The sequence below is a fragment of the Camelus ferus genome, chromosome 6 (genome assembly GCF_009834535.1).
Source record: "Camelus ferus isolate YT-003-E chromosome 6, BCGSAC_Cfer_1.0, whole genome shotgun sequence".
Lineage (NCBI taxonomy): Eukaryota > Metazoa > Chordata > Mammalia > Artiodactyla > Camelidae > Camelus > Camelus ferus.
In genome coordinates, this window is record NC_045701.1 from 75,516,272 (window position 1) to 75,534,264 (window position 17,993).

General features: G+C 45.0%; 1 protein-coding gene across 2 annotated transcripts in view; it reads right to left on the reverse strand.

Moving 5' to 3' along the window:
• STON2 (stonin 2) overlaps positions 1 to 6,374 on the reverse strand; it is a 139,601-nt gene extending 133,227 nt beyond the window's left edge. For both annotated transcript variants that reach the window (XM_032482460.1, XM_032482461.1), the window contains exon 1: positions 6,229 to 6,374. The gene's annotated coding sequence lies outside the window, so the exon portion shown is untranslated. The remainder of the gene's footprint in view (positions 1 to 6,228) is intronic.
• Positions 6,375 to 17,993: the final 11,619 nt, after the last annotated feature.

Here is a 17,993-nt window from a genome sequence, read left to right on the forward strand (position 1 = left end):
TAGCTATTGATAGTGATTTTGATAATTCTATAAAAAAAAGTTTTACATACCTTTCAACTGCTCAGTCTGAGGTGGAGGGAGATGTAGGGACAAGAAGTAATGTCAAAAAAAATTAATACTTTATGTTTGGCAAAGATACAAGTAAAACTGGGTTCACACAACAGACAACATTTAAACAACGTGTAAGTGAATAGGCTATGGGAAACCCCAGCCTCATCCACATAACCACGGGATTTTAATTTCTCTCTTTTAAAAACTTGAGTCAGGAAAGACAGACAAACATATTCAGTTTCTAAAGCAGAGAAATAAAATCTGTTTTCATTTAAAGCATCTCACTTTTTTTTTTTTTTAAAGCAATTAGCTAACTTCGAAAGGCAGCCAATGGAGTGATTCCATCATGCTGGTAAGGGTCTGGTGTCTCACTTCAAAGTTCGGGCAGATTGAAAGCCACTGATAGTCCTGCTCTACTAGTTGGCATTTGGCATGAAAAGTGCTGAGGCTGCCATTTCATTCAGATGGTGTGTTTGCACAGACCTACAGCACTGGAATGGTACTTTCTTTCAGTGAGAGCCAGGGTTAAGCCTGAAAGGGAAGGGTGTAATTATCTCATGCCCAAATTAAAATTAATGAGGACATTTGGGGTTACAGTTGAGGGCCTCCATGGGATACAATAATAGATGGAGAAAATCCTAACTAGATGTCAAGGGCCCAAGTTCTGAGGGCCACTAGCCCTATGGAGATCGGCGGAGTAACCAAAGCTGGGCACCACCAATGTGAGGGAGGTGGCATCAGGACACGCAGAAGTGCCAGGGGGCTCCTGCATGACTTTAAACAAATCACTTGACCTTCCCAAGTCATTCTGCAAGTGGAGAGAGACCAACTGCCTGCCAGCCTGACAGAGTTTATGATCGGATTAGATTGTATTTATAAAGAGGTTTGTCATCCTTCACTCCAAAGTGCTTTCCTATTAATAAAATGAAATGTTAGGAAGGTCAAATTAGAGGCCAATGTTACTCATCTTTTAATGAATCACGGAGTGGCTTCATTTGTCGGGAGGTGATGCAAGCAACGCAAACCATCAGAGTGTTCAGATTAGATGGTAGGGTGGTGGTCAGGAAAGGCAGACTGCAGAGAAACTCGGGCTTCCCTGCTCCTCTCTTACTTGACCCCTTGACTCCAGACACAAAAGCCAAGTCACAGACCTAAACAAGCCTGTGCTGACCATCAGAGCCACAGTTCACTCAGGTCCATCCACTCCCTAAAACCTGAGGCTCCCACTTAAATTCCACTTCTACCTCCGTTCCAGTGCGACTGCTCCTCCCTGAGCCTTCCCAGCCCAGGACAACCTCAGAAAGATTCCACCTCTGCGTTCACAGCACACGGTGCTCCTTTGATTATATGCCTACTCTCTGCCTCACTATTATGGAATTATTATCAATTTTGCATGAATATTATGCCCTTTCTCTCTCAGGTTAGAGGCCGTGTCAGAGGACAAAGTATTACACTTTTCTGGATTCCTCATAACATCTTCCTTATAGCCTTGCACCCACAAGATGCTCGATGCCGCTCATGTGAAGTCACCTTCCAAAGATTTTACTGGGCCTTCAGCAACCTGAAAAGTAGCCTCACACTCCTCACTGTGACTAAATATCGTAAGGAACACTGACCATCTCCTGCCTGGTAGTGAGACCACGCAGAGCAGGCAAGCCTGGGTTAGTAGGAGGCTAGTTGGACTGACAGAGGTATATACATGAGCAAAAAATTCAAGGGACTTTGAGTTTTCAATCCTGCCCTTCTATTATCTGTCTATAGAATTTGGGCTGTTTCTTTGACAGTTATATTTCAGAAAGACAGCAGTAGCACTCGAAAGCTACCACCTGAAATTGCTAGACATGGAGAAACATCTCTGTGATATATACCATAGCATTTATTCAGTATAAACATACAGAGAGCATACTATTTATCTAGTTATTTAATACGTACATTTCTTAAATATCAGATTTCTGGATTAATGCTATCCAACAGCGAACGGTAACACTTCCTAAAGAATATGTTCAGTGTTTTAAATCCCTCCTGGCTAGTTTAAGTGCCCCTTTCCTCACTGGCTCTCCCTCATGTCTAGGGTTTTGTTTGCTACATCTTTTGAAACTTTAGACCAAGTTTCCTGGAGACCAGAGGTTAAGGGAACTGTGGGAGTTTGCTGTAGAGTTGACCAAGGGACGGAGCACTAAGGCCAACCCTTCAGGAGGAGGGGAAAGAGCTGGCTTTCCAAAATTACCTGGACAGAGAAACAGACAAGAGTTAACCAACAGAGTTGGCCTCAGGCCTCCTGGACAGAGGTTATGGTTCCAAGCTTTCACATCTCCCTCTGCAGGTACCCAGAATCCTAGGGGATTCTCCTGTCTTCAAGAGCACAACTTTAAGGTGTCATTTGTTTGTCAAATCTCTATTAGGAAAAGGATCTTGTCAAATCTCACTCATTTCATTTCATAGCTTAGGTCCACCATGACATTTCTTACTTAATACAAATTTAACATGCATAGAATTTCCAGTTTATTCAACACCCCAATGGACCATTTTACACTCATGCCATGCCACCCTGAAACAAATACTGTCATATGCTAGCCAGCACTTAAAATGTTGACCCTGGAAGTATTTCATGCATTCGCATGGTGCCTGTTGGGCAGGCATATCACTCATTATCTAGATCCTGGTAGAGTTCAAACTTCTGCTGCATCCAGGATGGGGAAAAATGCAGTGAAAAGAAAACAGACCCTCACTATGTTTTATTTTATGTGTCATGTTGTACATGCCAACATATTTTCTCCTTAACGTCCATTCTTGGAATGCTCTCTCATGATAGGAGCAGTGAGTCACAGCTAAGGGAGTTGTCACAACTTGCTCCAACCATTAGTAAGAAGCCAAACCATGGATGACCTTGGGTTCTCAGGGGGTTATTTATCTTGGTTGGGGGTTGATCACAATTTGCATGATCATATGGTTCAGATGTTTATTTATGAAGGTGACCTCAAGAGAAGTGAGCAATGTCTTGGTCTGACTATTTTAAAATTCAGCCAGATGTCCACCCAGTGAGCAAACCCAGCTTCAGAAGAAATTAAAACTAGGATGACAAGAAGTGTGATGGATCAGGATTGGAAATACATTGACAAACTGAGTACAAAGTCTAGAACCAGGCAAAGGAGCGTGTGCTCACTGATGGGACAGGGAGCCCTCATCACCTCTTGCCTGTGGTCTCACCTACTTCAGTCTCCCTGCACTGCTCCTAGAGATGTGTGCCCAGCCTGAAAATTTGATCCTATCAAACCCCAACTTAAAACCCTTGAGTGGCTGCTCCTTGCCCAGAGGATAAAGTCCCAAACCCCTGGCACACAACCCAGGGCCCTGCCTCACCTGCCTCTGGGACCCCGCCCTGGCCTTGTTTCCTCTTGCACTTTCCCTCCTAATCGAATACACCTGTCTGCAGGAGGCTTGTCCTTCACCGTACCACTGACATCAGCTTTGGCCAGGTGACTTACTTTGCCAACAACATGAGAGCTGAAGCAATATCTGCTACTTCAAAGCAGACATTCAGGGCCATAATAGTTTTGTTCTGTCATGTTCTCTTTTTTTCCCTTTCCCATAAACAAGATTAGTATTGTCCCAGAGAGAGGCTATTTCTTAAGTCTTGATGGATCCCAAAATCAAGACAGATGAGGAGAAGAACCTGACCTATGCTGGACGCGCACCAGACATGAGAAATAAACCTTGGTGGTTGTAAGCCACTGAGATTTACTTGGCCTAGGATGATTATTACACTGCTTTTGATCTCCCATATCGTCTCTGTTTGAACTTCTCCCCTCTGCTCTGCTCTTCCTTCCAATCCCACCTGAACGCCATCAACACAAGAGAACTGCTCATCGGTCTACACTCAGCTCAGATGTATCCCCTCAATCAAGTCTTTTTTTCCTTCCCAGGTATGAGTGATCACTCTCACCTTGTGGACCTCCTCTGTATGCTACGGGTCTACAACTACATCCCTGGAATGGTGCTGGGGGCTTTCTATTCATTAGCATCATCCTTAGAACAAATCCTCTAAAACAAAAATTTTTTTGGAATCTTCATTTTACAACGTGAGACACTTTGAGAAAAGTAAAGCAACTTGCCCAAGTCTCCTGGCCACAGAGACCGAGTTCTCACCAGGTGTGGGTCTGGCTGTGAACTCAGCAATCTCTCTCCTGCCCCACATGCTCTCTTCCTCCTCCAGCACAGAGCTTCAGATCCTCCCACTCCGGTGCAGAGAGTAAGTCTCCTTACCAACAACTGAAAGGGCTGGTGAATTAATTTGACACTTGAAAGATTTGCATCTGGAAGTGGGCTTCTTACCCTCTAAGAAGATAATCACTTTCTCTAAGTGGATGTATTTATTCTAAGGCTCCTGGCAAGTGTACTGGAGACCCTTGGAGAATTAGGGCATTTCGTTTGGGCCCTGTCCCAAGGTCCCAGGCTCTGGGGGTAATGTGCAGGAAAACACAGGCAGAGTCCCACTAACATCCCCCTAGAGAATCTTTGGGAAGGTCCTGTTTGGTTTGTCAGAGGGTAAGAAGCAAGTAGCAGAGGGCTGAGAACTCCAAGCAAGTCTGGTACATATTTGACATTTTAGGTTTTAAAAAGATAAATTCATGGGGTGAAACACTGATTTCACCCTTCAAATTAAACAAGGAAAGTGACACAGTGGCAAAGAATTGAACCAGACCACCCAGGTCAGAAACAGGGAAAAAAAATCACATGAAGTGGGAACTGCAATTTAGGGATTTCTGTGAGCTGCTGGCATGTTGTTGTGTGGTTGGGCCTTTGTTTGTTTTCTTCTCTTCTCTCTCTCTCCCTTTTTTAAAACTTCACTTATTTGTTTAAGGGAGGAGTAGGAAGTATAAGAACCTTCAAATTTCCTCCCTAAATCAGCCACACTAACGACAGATTCAACAAAGTACCATGATATTCTTTCCACATAGCATTCATACCAATTTTTTCAAGGGTTACAAAGGTTTTCTCAGTTACTAGTTGGAATCCATTTATCTCTCTCACCATTCCAATGAAGCAGGTTTCTTTTTTAATACCTCAAAGGATATATTACCTTCAAATGATACTATCAGTAACATTAATAACAGTATTTTCCCCTTTAAGTGTAAAAAGCTGTTCGGAGATCCAAATAGTTACAAGGCCAGTTTGGACGTCTGATTTACTCTTTATAAGACCATCCACCCCGCATATTAAATAGTAAGAACCAGCATGTATTGAGTACTTAGCGCTGTCCTCTGTGTTTTTCAGCATTGGCTCATTTAATCCTCAAAACAAAGCTATTAGGCAGGTAAAAAGCATTGTCGTCACTACAGATTAGAAGAGTGAGGCAGAGAGAGCATGAAGGACCTGCCTAAGAGAAAGCAAGAGACAGGCAGAGGACACTTACTAGCCGCACAAGACCACAATTAATGATTCACTTACAGCCCTCGGGCAGCTCCTTTTAGTAGCGGCTGCAACACACACACAGAGTAGCGGCTGCAACACACACACACACACACACACACACACACACACACACACACACACACACACACACACACACACACACACACACAAACTCTCTTCATCTCAGCGAGAGGCGGGTGTCCGGCAAATTGCTTGGCAACGCGCAGAGGAAACTCCATCCAAAGCCCAGGTCCGCCGGGTCCAGGCCGTCTCTGGGCGCTGTCCAGCGGGCAGCGCGCCTGAGAGCAGGCTGGGGTCCTGTCTCCGGACACCCCGACGGCGGGGCAGAACGCCAGAGCCGGGATTTCAGGCGTGGGGGGTGGGGGAGAAAAGCACCATCCGCAGAGACACCTGTTGTCGCCTCACCATTCGGGCCAATGAAGGCGTCGCGGGAACCCAGATCTCGGGGAAGACACCCACTGGCAGTGCCTGCGTGTGGGTGCGGGGGTCTCAGGTGTCCTGTCCTCCCCGACTCCACCTCCGCCCGCCTCAGGCGGACTCACCTCACTCCCTCTCACCCCTGGACGCCGACGGCTGGTTGAAACCCGTCTCCCGGGGGCCCCACCGAGGCAGGCGCGGGGGCGCTAGGGGCTCGGGCAGCACCCGCGGCGCTAGGACCTCGCGGCCAGCCCGCCCCCCGCCCGCTCCACCTGCGGGGCCCCTCTCCTCGGGCTTGCTCGCTCTCCCCCTGCGGGGCGCGGTTACCTGCGACGCCGCCCGCAGGGTCCGGAGTGTCGGCCGGAAGGTCGCCGCGGCAGAGTCCGCAGAGCTGTCCCGGAGCTCCCCGTCCGCCCCGCTGTTCTAGCCGCGCTCCCTACTGGCAGACCCGCCGCCGGCTCCGACTCGGAGCTCGCTCTGCGCCCGCCGGCTCCGGGCGCCGCTCCCGCCGCCCCTGATTGGCTGCAGCGAGCGCCCGAGACGCGCCCTGATTGGGCATCCGGAGCCTGGGCGTGGGGCGGGCCCGGCGCCGCCCGGACCTGCTCTCCGCGACCCAGGCACCGCAGCCTCGCGTCCTCACTGCACCCCGAGTCTCCCATCCAGACGCTGAAACCGGGATCCTGCCCCTCCAAGCGAGTGGAATCCAGGCACCGGGAGGAACGGAAAGCACCGCTGAGAGTAGCACGGGGGTGGCGGGGAGTAGGGATCGCCTTGGAGTCTTTCCCACACCCCGTGCCAAGGCTGGACGTTGGGGATCATTGCTTCTCCCGTCTCACTCCTAATGGAGTTTTGACTTCATGTTCATTTAATACTTTTACTATAAAAAGGGCGTAGGACACAGGGCAGTGGCTTGTAAATAGTGAGCGCCAAATTGTGTTGGGGACGCAGATCGTACTTGACACAACCTCTGTGTGGTCCAACCAGAGCTTGCAATGGGTAAGCGACTTGTCCAAGGTCCTAATCACTCTGTCAACTTATTAAGAAAGAGAAAGACGGTGAGATCTTCCTTTACAAGGAACTTAATACCTAGCTAGAGAGATGAGGCAGGAAGAAGAAGAAGAAGAAGGAGGAGGAGGAGGAGGAGGAGGAGGAGGAGGAGGAGGAGGAGGAGGAGGAGGAGGAGGAGAAGAAGAAGAAGAAGAAGAAGAAGAACAACAACAACAACAACAACAACACAACAACAACAACAACAACAACAACAACAACAACAACTCTAACGTTTCCATGGCACATATTATTTGCCAGCCTCTTTCCCAAGTACTTTACACATATTTAGAAACACTGGAAACAGCTGTCATAAGGATGTATGCATGTCCCGTGTGGACAAGTGATATCAGCTCTAGTATTGGGAGGTTTTCATTTGGAAGATATACTCAGTCACTCCACACTGAGATGGAGAGGCACAAGTTAGAATGGAGAGGGACTATCGGGAATTAAAATTGTTCCCATCTTCCATTTCTTCTCCCATAGTCTTTGTTCCTCGCAACATATTTTCCCACCTGCAATGAACCTTTCTAGAGAATAAAAATGATCACTATAAATCAGGGTGCCCTCAGAACGTTTTTCTACCACTCATAAAAGGACCCTCCCCAAAACACCCAGATAGACAATGAGTAGAAACAAACAGTACAGTTTATATTTTAGGACCTTTGACTTTGGTTGCAGTAATGTCTTCCTGAAAGCAAATATGTAACCATTTTCCTACAGGTTTTTCCCTCTAGTTCTATTCTCCTATGTTGACAGAACTCTTGAGTGAGAAATTTAGTTGGGAAGGGAAATAAAGACTAGTGAAAACCAACTTGACCTACTGTAAACATCCTGATTTTTGCCCTAAAGTGAGTTTAAAGTCATTTATTTTGAGGAGCCCCAGACTCTGGGAGAAAATTAGCTCAGTTTCCCCAGTTTTTATCAATGGACAATCAATTCACTTTATATAGGAAAGATGTACTGGGCATAGATGGGGCCTCACCTGGTAAAAACATGTGGGCACAACAGACTGTATGAGGAAGTTTCTTTCACCAACATCTGTCTCCAAGCATCACAATCCCATCATACCAGTTGCTCACTTTCCATGGCTGCGGCTTTTGCCCAAGCAGAAGTTCCATTTGGATTGGTCATACTCTCACCCCAAAGAAGGACAGCTACTTCAGCCAGAAAACTAGGCTGACCCACAAAGATTACTTAAACTGATCAAACCTGGTCACATCACACTAAACTCAGCCCTCTGAAAGGATAAATGAGAGAAGAATCTGGATCCCACCACATTCAATCTGGAATCTTCCTATGGGCAGGAACTGTTTCTGTTGTATGCCCATCTATGCCTTGTTTCATCTAGGAAAATGCTCTACTTAGTTCTATTTCCTGTGTTGCATTTCTTCTCTGGCAACCTCTACTTAGCACTTAAGACTCAACTAAAATATCCCTTCCTCCCCGAGCTTTCACTAACTCTCCCAGGCAAAGGTAGTGACCCCCCGACCTGTGTTACGTTCTCATTTCAGCATTCTAGTTTACATGGCCATCCATCCAGTAGGAAGTGGTAGATATTCAACAAAAATGAACTGATTGACTAAAATCCCTGACTGGTTAATTGGGTGGCATTAAGGAGACTGGGGCCACACCCCTATTCTGGTCAACAGGCAATTCTCCGGTTTCAAACTGGATGGACATGTGGTATGGGTCAAAGTGATCATTCATCCAACCCAACAATGAATAGGGAGTTCCTGTTTGTCAAGCACTATCAGGTAAAGAAAAGAATAATCTCTCTTAATGTTTGCAAGATAAAATGGTGCAGCTGATTAGAAAACAGTTTGGCAGTTCTCAAAAAGTTAAACATTGATTATCATATGACCATATGTTCCACTCCTAAATAAATATGTATTTATTCAAGAGAATTTAAAACATATGTGCACAAAAAAACGTGTACACAAATGTTCACAGCAGCCTAATTAGCTGAAAGGTGCAAACACCCCAAATGTCTGTCAACTGTTGAATGGACAAACAAAATGTAGTATATCCTTATGATGGAATATTATACAGCTATAAAAAGGAATGAATACTGATACATGCTACAATATGGGTGAACCTTGGAAACATTATGCTAGGATAAAGAGGCCAGACATTACACAAAAGGCCACATATTGTATGATTCCATTCAGATGAGATTTCCGGCATAGGGAAATTTATAGAGACACAAAGCAGATTAGTGGTTGCCAATAGAGTGGGGGAAAGAGAAATGGAGAGTGACTGCTTAATGGATCTGGGGTTTCCTTTTGTGGTGATGAAAATGTTCTGGAATCAGATACTGGTTACGGTTGCACAACTTTATGAAGATACTAAAAACCACTGAATTGTTTGAGGGGGAAATAAAGTCCACAGCATGCATTCTGAGAATGTAGAAACTGTCAATGAAGGAAATGTCAGTTAAGTCCCAAAATGCAGTAGCTAAAACTATAAAAGTGTGGAGAAACAGAAAAGCCTGTAAAAAACAGTTAGCAGTCAGCTGAGCTTCCCATCATGCTCCAGCTTTCAACAACCGGGAGGAGATTTACTCCTTTGATCTGCTTTGTCCAATTGAACATTCGATGATAATGAACATGTGCTCTATCTGAGCTATTTATTACGGAAGCCACGAGGCACATGTGGCTATTGGGTACTTTAAATGTGGTTAGTACAACTGAAGAATTGAATTTTAAATTGTATTTAAATAGCTACATACGGCTAGTGGCTACTTTACTGGCAGGGGACCTTTTGCTGGTTTGGAGAACTAGAGCCATCTTCACTGGTAGTTTGGAACACTACTGGAGGGCATGGGAGTGGGAGAGACTTGGTCTTTATGACCCATAGTGCATATACACACAGCCCAGCTCAACCCTGCGTCCACTAGAAATCCTTCCATAAGATCTCACTGCTCCCACCCTTCTCTTCTCTATGAGCTTGTAATGAACTTCAGTCAATAATACAGTGTTTAGTTTTGTCTTTATAAAGGTGCTTTCATTCCACAAATATTTATGGATCAAGAACTATGTGGAATTCTGGGAAAAGAAAGGATTGTGGACAATGTCAGTCAAATTCCAAAGGGTTGATCTTGACAAGGCTGAGAGGGACAAGGGACATAAGAACTCCCTTCCAAGGATCTGATTCCTTCTCTCCTTTCCTCTAGCATCTCCCATTTACATGCTTCCAAGGGGGAATCTTGTTATTAGGATGCTGAAGTGATATTGAAGCATCTTTATTTAGATTTCTTGTTTCCCACTCAAGCCTTTTAATATCCTTAACTCCTTGAAGACACCTTCTAATTCATGTTGCTCTTTCCCTTTTGTGAATATTCATTGAACTTGAAATCAGTAGACCATAATGACTTTCTAAGTATTCTTCTGTAATGTAGTGTCTCCACAGCAAGATTCATTTGTTACACAAATGTTTATTGAACTTCTCCTTATTTTTGTGCCAGAAAAGTCCTAGGGGCCAAGGATAAAAAGACAGGGTCACTGGGTAGCTTAGAGCTCAGTGAAAAGGCATACAATGAAATTGTTCTACAGTGTTTGGCTTAGACATATGAAAAGGTTCACTGAAAACAGAGGGCAAGGAGCAGATGACTGAATGTGGAGAAATCAGGGAAGGCTTCTCAGAGGAGGTGACATTTGAGCTGAAGGAACTTAAAAGATGAAGAAGAGGTTTCAAAACATTTTTTAAAATGTAAGATGTTATTTTATTTTTTCTTTATTTTTTTTATTGTGGTATAATTGAAATACAACATTATAAATTAGTGTACAACATAATGATCTTACATTTGTATCTATTATGAAATGATAATCATATTTTTAGGTTAAGATGCTTTTTCTTTTAATTTAAAACTTAAAAAAAATTTTAATTCATTTATACTATCCACCTTCCAAAATTGGATTTGAAGCATTATTTCAGGAGAAGCTTTGGGGACCAATGTTTGAAAGAATGCCTTAACATCAAAATCTGACTCAACATCTGTGACAAGAGTTTGCATTGCTAACAAGGGTATTAACTGGACAGTCACTCTTGCTGCCCTCCAGGCTTATTCCCAAGAGCAAGATAAAATAAATATAAGGTTCTCTGATCTCAAGGAGTTTAAAATGTCTCCCCTGTACTATTCCAATATCCTTCCTTCTGGTCTCTTCAGTTTAATCTTATTTTCTTCTATTCCAGTGTACTCCAAATTTCAGCCATCTGTGCCCCACTGTTTGTCACCATTCTTGCCAATGATACATGATTCTCCAAGTATCATCTGCACTCTTACATACTTAACCGTTTCTTTATTTTTTTTAATATTTTTAATGTTTCATTTTATTTATTTATTTTTGTTTTGTTTTGTGGGGGAGATAATTAGGTTTATTTATTCACCTATTTTATTTTAGTGGAGGTACTGGGGATTGAACCCAGGACCTCATGCATGCTAAACATGCTCTATACCACTGAGCTATACCCTCCCAGCTGTTTCTTTAAATTCTAAAATCTCATTTTGCTCGACTTTATTGAAAGGGAATTTTTATATCATTATTATCAATGAAAAAACAGTATCACTTGCCATAAATAGAATGTTAATGACAAAAACCATTCAATGAAAATAAAACCATGTTATCTAATCTTAGCTGGAAATTGTTGGCTGCTACAAGTTCTGAGCTTGAGGCCCTGCTCTTTCTTTGCTAAAAAGGAAAAGTATTAAGACTTAGAGGGCTGTTAAAGACACACTGGCATCACACCGATCATTTCTCCTTGGGTAAATCAGACTGAAAGAGAATTGAAAAAAGAATAACTCTCTCACTATGTGAGCCAATGGAATTCAATACCCCTTTTGCACGCCTCTTAAAACCAGCGCCTGCATCAGGTAAAGTCAGTTCACCCTGGGTACCACATGTTTATATACACTGCTCTGGTCCATCCCTCTCACAGCTGTCAGAACGACTTAACATGTGGATGTTATCATTTCTCTCTCCTACCCAAAATGCCTCAATGGCTCTTCATTACCAGGTCTCCTCTTGAACTGTAGGTTCTAATCACTGCATTCTTAAATGTGATCTCTTTCAGGGTCAATCACAACCCCACCTGCCACATGCCACCACCTGGGGCGAGGACAGGATGGACGAGAAGAGCAATCCATTCTCACAAGGAATGTCCATCCTTCATCCATACAGCTTAAGACTGATCAGGGAGAGCACAATGTCACCACATTGAGGCAAGAGGGGACATCAACAAGAAAAACCTGTGGGCATTGTGGAGCAATGGGCTGGAACATCAAGGGAGGAAATAGGTGTGACCACCCCAGAGGACCAGTGGGGAAGCCATGGAGAGGAGGGGGTAATTGCCCTGGGTGCCAGCACGGAGAAGAGAATGCCTCAGGTAGACCAGAGGCAGCACCATCGTTGGGATATTGCCAGTCAAGACCAATGCATGGGCCCTTGCATGCAGCTCAAGCCAAAATTCGGTGGTGAACTGTCAGTATCCCAGAGCCCTGAACTTACCCTGCGTATGATTTGAGTGAGTCATCCCAAATCAGCGTGCCTGCACCATTCTGGCAACCCATCTTGTGAGATCCTGGAAGAGAAATAGTGTCCAGGCCAGCGAGACAATCCATGCTCCAGGCCAGCCCCCAGGATGGAGGAGCCAGCTACAGGGCACCAAAGATCCCAGAGGCATGAATCGAGGAGATCCTGGGACTCTGATAAATTCCATGTGTAGGTAGAAGGTCCAAGAGTGCTTTGAAGGGGAGAAATGGGAACAGGTGGGGAGCAGCACACCGGGGGCCCGACCTAGGCAGGCTCAGGGCACCCCACCCAGACAACACTTTCAGCCCCACCAGTCTCAGGCGTAAAAAATGGTAATTGTGAGGAAAGATTTCCAAAACAAAAGACCCTGGGGCCCAGAGCCTGGGCTGGCACCCCATTTGCCTTGTCTATGGACCATACTGCAGTAATACACCTCTTCCACCTTTGAGGCTGGAAAAGTCATATATGGACTAGTTCCTCCAGCCTCTCTTGCAGCTCGGATGCCCATGTGACTTAGTTCTAGCCAATGAGAAATGAGAGGAGTTTACCAGATGGGGAGAAGGGGTGTCTGAGGAAGAGTTTCCTCTCTAATATAAATGAAAGCCTCTTTCCCAGTCCAGTCTACTTTCTCCCTTTTGTGAATATGCTCTTCTGAAGATGGGATACCTACAGCTGTGGCAACCACCTTGCGTTTACAAGGTAGCAAGCCCAAAAGAAAGTCGACAAGCCAAGGACGGGAAAACAGAAGGAAGGAGCTAGGGTCCTTTTGCTGCCAGGGAGCATCATACTTTGGCACTTCCCAGACCTGGTTGGAAGACATATTATTCCACCTTGATCAGGTGGCTGAGATTCAAATGAGATTATACACCTACGAATCCTTCATAATCCACACAGTTGTACAGAGATATTGCTTATTTTTATTAGTTTCATTTGACAGGAAAGCTAAAAAGGGGGAAAGTTAAATGATGCCCCCAAGATAAAGAGGCACCATGGGACTGTTGTTGAGAGGGAGAGCAGATTTCTGACGGCTGGGGATTGACACCCAGCTCTGCCACCTCCTGAGTGTGACCCTGGGCCAGTTCCTGAGCCCCAAGTCCGTATTTATAAAATGAAAATAATACCACACTTATATCAGAGGGTTTGGGGAGCATTAAATGAGGAGGCGCTGATAAAGAATTTAGCCCTGTGCCTGGCACATAGCACGTACTTGACAAGTACTCAGTATTGTTACTACTTTACTCCACAGATATTTGCAGCAGAGCTACAGAGCTCCTGCATCTCAGCCCTGCTCTGCACTAAAAATGAGTTATGAGAAAACATTTTCAATGGGAGATTGCCAGCGGCTACAGTGATGTGTTAGAGTATCTGGCAGTTGCGAGGCAATATAGCAGGTGGACAAGAGCGTAGAGGCTTGGGTCTGAATCCTGGCTCCATCACTTAATAGTTATAATCCCCTTGGCAAGTTATTTAGCCTCCCTGTGCCTCAATTTCTTCGTCTCTAAAATGGGTTTTTGTGAGGAGTGGACGCGTTAGTAAAATCAAGTGTTTAGGGTGGTGGCTGGCATACAGTATTAGGAATTATTAGATATTATTACTGTTATTTTGAATTCATTTAAAATTCAAAATAAAGTGTGTTCTTAAAAATTCCAGTTGGCTTTTATTTCAAGGCTATCAGGGGAAAAAGCAGAGACAGGCTCGATGTCTTTGTGCCTTTGTCTATGCTGTTCCCTTTGCCTGAAATCCCTTCCTTTTGGCCCATAAAACCGCAACATGCTCTGCTGCCCCAGGGCCAGGGCTCACTCTCTCTTGCTCCAGTCCCTCAAATGGGACTCATGTCTCCATTTTACTGTGTATTTCCTAGCTTCCTCAATAAGTTTTTCAGTGGAAAGGTGGAAGAGAGTAAGGGGGGTGATTTTAAACTCTTGTAGGCTGCAGACACATGCAGAACCGTGGTTCATAGTGGACGCCACATCTCTCTCTCGGAGGATGAAGGGCTTAGCAAAGGACTCAGGGGGATGGGGCCTCTCAACACTAGGAGGGCAAACACAAAGAATAACAATCCAGCCTTCAACAAGAAAGAGCTCTAGCCCCTGGCCATGTCCTCCGGGGTTGGGGAGAAGCCCTGCGGTGGAGTGGGCTGCCAGGGTGGGCTGTGGACCCCGACAGCCTGTCTGTATCCCAGCTCTGTCCTTCAGCTGCTGTCTGACCTTTGAACCAAACATCTCTGAGCCTGTTTTCTCACCTATAAAATGAGGGTAAGACCGGCCCCTAGGGGTAATTTTGATAATGAAATGAGATAATAGTGCAATGCCTGGCCCTTAGAAAATGCTTGATGTTTGTTAAATGAATAAAGAGGGCTATAAAAAAAAACCCAGGACCATTGCTGGATGAGGCTGTGCTACCCCTGGAAGCACAGCATCGCTTCATGTTGTCCACCGCGTGCCATGACCAGGGTACCATTCCCCACGTCGTCCCGGAGGCCTTCGCCCAATTTCTCATTCTCTCTGTCTGAGGTTGGTCTGCAGTCAAGAAGCACAGGCAGGCGGGGACTTGGCAAACCCCCTTCCCCACACCCTTCTCCTCTCCAGCTGGCACAGAGACGCTCCACATTTGCAGCTTCCATGGCAATTATGAGAACCTACTCCCTTGTATTGTTTTTCTTTTCCTAACGATGGAGCAATCACATGATTGCAACAGGAAAAACAACTCTGGAATCGGACACCGTCTGGACTGAGCCACGGACTTTCTGGTCCCTGGGTCTGGGCCCCTGGAAAGAAAAGATATTCAATGCTGGTGGGATGGAGGATGAGCTGGACAAGAAGTATGGCCAGCACATGCTCATAGCAGGCTGGCCAACCGAGCAGGTTGCATGTCAGGATGAAAAACAGCCCAGTGCTGACAAACTCAGAGCTCACATTCACTGGTGCTAAGGACCAGCTTGCCATAAGCATCATCAAGCTTAATCATCGCAAAAATCAGAGAGGAGCACATCTGATCTTTATTGTACCTGAGAATGAGGCTCAGAGAGGTCAAGGAGGTCTCCCGGGGCACACAGGAGTAAGGCGCTCTGCTCCTTTTACAAGCCCCCAGAGCTAGGAGATAAACACACTAGCCCCTGTCTGCAGCAACACTTCCAAACCCTCAAGTGCACACAAATCTCCTGGGATCTTATAGAAATGCAGATTCTGAATCACCAGGTCTGGGACCCAAGACCCTGCATTTCTAGTGAATTTCTCAAGGACGCTGCAGATCCAGGGATTTTAGCTGCAAGAGAGAGACCGGTGGTCTCCACCTTGGCTGCACAGTGGAATCACCGAGAGCCTTCAGAATGCTGATGCCCAGACCGCGTCCTAGGGATTCTGGTTTTGTAGGTCTGGGTTGCAGCCCCCTCAGAGAAATTCTCAACCTCCCCGTGAATGGCTGTGTCACCAGGGCAGAGACCGCTGCTCTGGAGGGAAGTAACAGCTGCAGGCTCCCAAGGACACCAGGCCACCCTGAGCTCCTGTCTCCCAATCACAGAGGCGTCTAGGGCTGGCCTTTGAGGTTGCCCTTGAAGAGGCCTCTCGCAGCAAACTCCCAGCCTAGGAAGAGGACAGAGCCGCCACCTGTTTCCTTGAAATAGTTCGCAGCTGTGCCGGGTGACCTCATGGTGCTGGCTCTGCCACGGGCCAGGCTGCGATCTGGAAAGCCCTTTTCCCAAGTCATTGACTGTAGTCGGCTTCAGGCTCCCCAGGGCAGTGGAGGGAGAAGAGCCGTGGGGCCAGAGGAGCTGCAGGGCCAGGGAAGAGTTGGGCAGGGGCCCCTGGGGAGGGCCTGACCCCTGGGGGGTGGGGGGACCCTGCCCCCAGGGCCTCGTCGCCCTGGCTCTGAGCACAGTTAACAGCCTCAGTCAGCCTCCCTCCCAGACACTTGGGAGCTGATGAAATCACAGGTCCTCCTCCTCCCTTTAAATGATGTGTAAACAAACAAATAGTGAAGTATATGTGTAAAAATGGAAAATCCGTCTTCTCTTCTGCTCACAGGTAGCAGTCCTGGGTCTTGTCCTTTCAAATCTTCTTCTATGCATAATTACGTGTCTTTGTACACACATACACACATACGTCATACTATTTTATAAACAAAAATTATCATGTAATGTTATTCTAAGCACTTTCATGGATATCTTTTCCATAGTTACATTTACATATAAATTATTTTAGTGTCTCTCAAACATCTGGAAATGGAGCCTCTTAGGGCATTTTTTAAAATTTTTATCTTATTGAGCTATAGGCTCTTAGGGCACTTTTTAAACACAGAGATTGACAGGTTTCACCCAAGACTTGCTAAACCAGAATAAGTGCCTCAGGTGGCTCATTTTTTTTTTATTAAAAATTTTTAAATTGAGATATATTTTACATGTAACATTTTATTAGTTTTAGGTGTATGATGTCTCGGGTGGTTCTTATGGAAAATGTCTTGCCTTTTAATACTTGTACATGTCTCATATAAGAATGTATAATTTATTAGCCAGATCCCAGTTATTGAACATTCAGGTTTTTTTCAGCTCTTTTCTTCATGCTACAAACAATACTACAAACATAACACACATTGTCCAGGTACCTGTGTGTGTGTTTCCGTAGGGTGGTTTGTGGAAGAGTTAAGTCCCAGGCTTACCTGGAACTTCTTTTCCCCCTAAGCAGGTTCATATTTGAATCATGGAACCTGAAAGCAGGACAGAAATTGAAAACTTACATAGTGAAGACCAGTAATGCCCAATGGAAATACAATGTGAGTCACATACACCATTTTAAATTTTCAGGAGCCAACTGTTTTTTAATAATATATTTTATATAATCTGATTATCAAAAATATTATCATCTCAACATATGTTCAAAAATTATTAATGAGATATTTTACATCTATTTTTCATATTCAGTCTTTGAAAATTAGTATAAATTTGATACTTTACAGTGCACCTCACCTCAGACTGGCCATATTTCAAATGTTTGGTAGTCACATGGGGCAAATGGTTTTGTATTGGACAGTGCAGATCTAAAAGTTTTTCTTTTCTTTTCTTTTTGAATGTCTCTTTTACTTGGGAGATATTTATGGGGGACAAGGAGCAAGCAACTGTGGTTGCTTGTCCCTGGAGGAGCACTTGATATCCATTACTGTTAAGTGCTCACAAAGAAGCTTGGTGGAGAGAGGGGTGAGATTTCTGTAGAGGATTACACTGAATGATACTTTGGGTTAAAGACATTTTCTCTTCAGAACAACTCTTCGAGGAGGGCAAGGTGTGGGTTATTGTGGTACGTGTTATTTCAGTCTGAGGTTGGTCACTTGCCAAGCCCACACAGCCAGCACACACACAGGCAGAACTGGAATCATGTCTTTCTCTTTAACCCACAGATGTCTCCAAGACAGTCATTCAAAGTCCGCCCTTATATTAGTGGGTCAGGGAGAGCTGGCAACAAATTAAGCAAATTAATAGAAGTCACTTGGTCAATCTAATCTAAGTGGTTTGCTATTTTGTAGATG